The 6,000-nt window shown below is 34.6% G+C and overlaps 1 protein-coding gene across 3 annotated transcripts in view; it reads right to left on the bottom strand.

Annotated features, from left to right (window-relative positions):
* Positions 1-2,475: 2,475 nt before the first annotated feature.
* The window catches only part of LOC126183184 (nuclear hormone receptor FTZ-F1 beta), a 413,728-nt gene continuing 410,203 nt past the window's right edge, over positions 2,476-6,000 (bottom strand). For all 3 annotated transcript variants that reach the window (XM_049924916.1, XM_049924917.1, XM_049924918.1), the window contains one exon: positions 2,476-5,647. The gene's annotated coding sequence lies outside the window, so the exon portion shown is untranslated. The remainder of the gene's footprint in view (positions 5,648-6,000) is intronic.

Below are 6,000 nucleotides of genomic sequence, written 5' to 3'. Positions count from 1 at the left end.
CATGGTCAGCTTTGATGTCATTTCTTCATTTACCAAACTGCCACTCAGTGATTCTGTGGAGTATATCAGTTCCATTTTCATTCAGGACATCACCAAGCTCTTTCATGCATGTCTCACCATGAACTATTTTACATGGAAAGCCAACATCTACAATCAGCTGGACGGCTTTGCCATGGGGTAGTTCACTTAGTACAGTGGTGGCCAACTTTTTCATGGAACATTCTGAAGCACAGGTGCTGGACTTGGTACTTTGTATGCCAAAGGTGTAGGACAGACACGTTGATGATTCTTTGATTGTGTGGAACAGCTCAGCGACTCCCTAAGACATCTGAACAGTTTCCATACCAACACAAAATTTTCCATGGAAGCAGAAAATGGTCAACAGCTACCCTTCCTAGATGTGCTGGATGTGACACATGGTGAAAACCTGGACATAATGTGTATCAAAAATCAGCACACATGGACCATTGCATGCACAAACTGTCAATTCACCACACAAAAGAGAAAAGAGGCACGATTAATATACTCGTGCTGTGAGCAAGAGAAACATGTGGGCCGCAGAACCTCAAACACAAGATTGCAACATGTAGAAAGTGTTCTGAGGAGCAATGGATATTCCACCAGTTACATAAGAAGTGTCACAGAATCAGACACTTGGTGAAGCAATACTTCAGAAAAATAAATGTCATGTACAGCCTTTCTGCCATACATTCCCTGAGGGATCAACAGAACTGGCTGTATATTGTGCAGAGACAGCATAAAGACTTTTTATAAAATGACAAAGAAGATCAAAGAGTGTCTCAGGTTGGCAGAGGAAAGAAGGGATCTGCTTGCAATGCCAGGAACATATTGCATACAATGCACATGTGGAAAAGTCTATGTTGGAATGAGTGAATGATCAATCACCAGAATCACTGGCAGGTGGAGAAACTGGCTGTGGTGGAGCATGCACTGTGTGAGACCAACCACATTGTAAAGTTCACTGACACTGAAGATCAGAAGAGCTCTAGAAGGTAAGCTATAGAAATACACAAGCATGACAATAGTTCCAACAAGATAGAAGAAAGCCTCAAGATGAATGGATTCTGGATTCCCATCCAGCAATGAACAACCTTGGCATGTGGCAAGGGGAGAACTGCAACAGTAACAACCACGGAAAAACAATTAGGCATTGGCACGCCAGGTACATATAATCTGCAGCCGTAAGCTCAACTCCTGTCCACCACCAGCAATGGAGAGCGAATCTTTGACAATGCCAGCCACTCATGCTACAAAAACATCACAAAAATCATCAAACGTCAGCCAAAGAACCTGAGACAGAAGCTGACAGGCATATTTTTAGCTCCACGATCTAAACCTAATGTGTCTGAAGAGGGTAGCATATTATGACCCTGATGAATGGATGTTCCATCCACCAAGTTGTGGACACATCTTCATTCTATGGTTTCTCCCATGCACTCTGACTACTATGCTAAAACACTGCTATCAACCACAGAGTACCATGGCTACTTCGTGGCTGTAATCACAACAGTCGATGGGACTGTCCAAAGAAAGTGACTGTCCTCACTGACTAATCCAACGTCAATATTCAGTGAAGGTTCTACCATCCCGTATATTTAGAACACCTGGGGTATTCACAAGTTTCAGTGGTATATGAGCTCGAAAACTCCACCAGAGTGCCTTTGTTAAGATCACAGTATAGAAGACGGCTCATCATTGGACTAATGAAGTTGCTTCTGTCTGCTGTTCACTGTGCCGGTTGTTGCTGTTCTTTAAATGTTCCATGGTGTTGTTTTTTATTTTTAGCCTGTATTAAATTTACTAATTTTCCACATGTCAGTAAATCATGGCTGTTTTTGAAATGCTCTTAAATACGAGTTGAAGGCTTTTATTGGTACATGAAGCATAAAAACAATGGGAGCACTCAGCAGCATAAGTCTCTGTTGAGAGAATGATGAATGACATATGGGTTTTACAAGCAATCTTGAGAGCTTCAAGCAATGACCATGTGTTCATGGTTGCCTGGTTGAGCACTTATACAACATCATTGATAGAATTGTTTATTCCCATGATTCTCCACCTACAGTTATTGCTGAAGTGTGAATTACATGGAAAAGGATAAAACAAATACTTTAGTTGAGATCTTTCTTCAATTTGTTGAGAAAATATTTTGCAGTTCAGGTTGGAGGTGTGCAGCATAATATACCTAAGAACACTGAGAATTTTTTTTTATTCTTTTAGCATATTTGTGTCCATTAACATCTTAGGCTTCAAGTCTGTTTTCTAAAAAATACTGTGGGAGTGTGCAAATGGAATACCCAGCTTCCAAATTGATTCACTTTTATAATTAATACTGTAGACCTCATTAGTGAACATGGTTTGAACAATCACACTGCTGCATTTTTAGGTAAATGAATGAAGTTTCAAATTAGTAAAATACTTCTAGTGTCATACAATAACTATAAAACAAACAAGATGCTGAAATCAACATTTATTGTCATTCAACCATTGTAAATGAGCACATTACTATTACACAAAAATAATTTAGAGATTTCACTTGGTGTTTCACTCTTTTTGATTTCAGGGAAAGGTTTCAATCAAGACATACATTGATGTACATGGTTACGAATGGTTTCACACCTTTTTATTCAACATTGTGTGTTTTGCACATTTCATCATATGTGCTGAGATTTTGAAATTATTTTCTGAGATACTAACACCAAAACAATTGCTTTAAAATTTCACATTTCATTTGTTGTTGAATATTTATGCTGTCAGTCTATTTGTGGTACAGAATACTGAAAAATTATCTGTTAAAACATCTGAGACACAAAATTAAAAAGAAAAATAAATGGTTTTCCCATTTTTTGCGTGTCTTATGTTCATAAATTTGTCTTCTACAGAGCTCTACCACCATTCCAGTTAAATTAGACAAAAATTATCTGAAAAGTTTCACTTGCCAGTGGTAATTTGTTTGCAATTATGAGAAAGAAAAATACATGGACTCTGAAAATGAGAATATCCTGCAACATATGAGTTACCATACTGAAACAAAATTTAGACAATGGAAATGTCATGGTGTTTATACATGCAAAACAGAATGGAGCAGCTCATGCTTTATGCCAAAGAGTAACTTCTTCCTAGGGGATTTGTCAATATGTTATAGAATTTTAGACATTTGTTTCTATCACACACAAACTGCTCCCACTTATAAACTATTACCACTCAATGAATCATTAAATTCTGAAAGAACTCAAAATTTGGTTCACAGTGTGGTATAGAACAGCCAGCCTTGCATTATCAGATATATTACACAACGAAGTATATGAAAACAGTAATTTGAGACAAGAATCTTTTGACTCCATAACATGTTAAATATAATTGCCATAATGTTTTAGATATGATTATCTGGTGTTTCACCCTACTCAACAGGGTTTTAATAACATTTTTAGAATATGAAAAACTACTTTGAAGTATTGCATTTATGTTCTTGCAATTTGTAAATTACACAAAATTGATAGAATTCCAATTTTTAAATCACAGATTTCAAATAACTATAGAAAACTGACAAGTAACAGGAGCAGTGCTAACTGCCTTTAATTTACTAAACAACTGTCTTTCTCCATTTTAGAAAATCTTATTTTCATTGGAATAAAGCCAATGATTTGAAAGTGGAAGAATTAATTCTGTATTACTATGACATACATTGTTCCCATAGACTAGAATGAAGTGGCAAAAGTGTCACAGTCATCTTATATATTTTATAAATGTGCTCATCATGTTACACTGATTTTTTATGAACATCTATATCTTTTTGACATTACATGACAGTGAAAATTAGTTTCATTGTCATTGTATTTTGAGGCCACAATGAGGACCAGAGGCACATCAGCAATTATCACAATTTATCAGTCATTATCTGTTAACATTATTTTATGGCTGTTTCAACAAAACAATGTCATGTTCAGTAATTAATTAGGTCAGTTTATTTCCACATAAAAGAGAAAGGATCTGCTGTTTTTAATCACATACAGAAAAAAGAATTCATCCAACCAATAGGAGATAGGAAAACATCCAGAATATCCTACTCTAGTAAATTTTACAATCGATTTCATCCTATCAGAAATGATACAATAGTCACTGAAGTAAAACTATACAAAATCGGTCACACATAACGTCATTATAGTCTTGTATAAATGGTTTGACAGCACCCTAATAAAATTATTTTCATTGCACAATTATCTCCCAAAACACAATTTCACCAATAGTCTTTAAAAGTTAAAATATCTCCTGACAGTAGAAATATCTGCCTTAAAGGCTGGAATCAATATTATTATTGATATCAATAACATTCATAATTTATGTGGAACACTCACATTAACATGTAGTATCACAGGATATGAATTGTCATCCACTGGTTACTTTGTATACTGTGTGACACAAAAAAATTATCATGACACCAGAAAACCCACATGTAAAGTTGATTTGTACAATGGTCTATTCAAGTAAATGCAGTCCTTTATTTTCTGTGACAGTACATTTCAACTTAAAAATGTAAAATCTCTCCATTAAATGAGCACGTTGTGTAAACATCACAAAATGCCTCAACATAAATAGGGAACATTTATGATGGCAAGACAGTTTCCCTAAAAATGAATGCCACTCACTGTTTTTCCTCTTTAATAAAAAGAACATTACTTTTTTAAATGCTGCAGACTATGGAAATGATAAAATTTGAGATGTCCATGTGCCACACAATATACCCAAAGCTCCAAGGCTGTGGATGGTTATTGCTGCTCACTGGAGTTTTATGCAAGCTAGAGACACACTAATCAATACTTATAAAACTGTCTTTCTATTAAAAGTATAATTCACTAAATTTTCAGCTGCATTCTGCAAAAGGCATTTTTCTTGATGAACAATCTCTGTTCAGGGGCAAAGAGGAAGACCTTGATATTTGATGAGGCAACTCCAGTGTTGACCAGCATAATGGAGTGCTGCAATTTTCTGGCAGCAGAACTAATTCATAGCCTCTTTTCACAACTTAATGTTATTTTAAAGCTTTATTTTTTTGAAAGCTTTGAAATTTTATCTAACAATGTTGTAAAGTAAAATGCTTTTAGAAAGCATCTGGTGGTGAGTCATCTGATAACATTGCACCACAATACATCAAGTAATATATTTTAAGTTTTTTAATAATAATATAATAATATAAAAATCTCTCTTTAAAAAACTGTCACATAAGAGTACTTACAAAATGTGGATAAACAATTTTTAAAAAATCTTTAAAACTGTATACTTACACATACAAACACACAAAAATTCACAGGACTCTATATACAAAAAAATAAAATACAAAGTAATAAAATACGCATATAAACAAATTTCTTGTGTTGCCCACAATTTGCACCATTACAATTTATGGGGAGTTTTGTGTTTGATTATATACAGAAGGCAGTAAAGTTCTGAGGCTAAGTACGTATTTAGCTGATTATAATAACCTTTCATTGTATAAAAATACAACAAAAAACTAATGTGGCAGTTGGCTACCACACAATACCACCACCACCCATAGCTACACTGTGACCTAAAATGGCTCTCCTTTGTTTACAGGCAAGTACACAGTCACGTGAAGGCACAAAAGGACCTGCAAAAGAAAAAAAAAAAATTACTCACAAACTGAATTCTGCAAATAATTTGAGAAACTGTTCAACCATATAGGCAAAACCAATAAAGTTGCTTCCATTGTTACTATGTACCAGACACAATTTAGCAATGTCATTTCCATTCTTGGTGTTGTTTTTATTTTTGCAAACTTAAACAGAAGATTTAATATGAGGCTGAAGAAGAAATATGAAAGATTTAGTCTAAATAATGGCACATAACATTTGTATATTGACACTGTAAGGCACATATAAATATTTATATACAAGTAACAAACCTTTACTTGAAAAGATAAAACATTTCTTCTTGTACAGGATACTATGAGAAAAGGGTCAA

The sequence above is a fragment of the Schistocerca cancellata genome, chromosome 4 (assembly GCF_023864275.1).
Source record: "Schistocerca cancellata isolate TAMUIC-IGC-003103 chromosome 4, iqSchCanc2.1, whole genome shotgun sequence".
Taxonomy (NCBI): Eukaryota; Metazoa; Arthropoda; class Insecta; order Orthoptera; family Acrididae; genus Schistocerca; species Schistocerca cancellata.
This window is presented reverse-complemented; position numbering and strand designations above follow the sequence as displayed.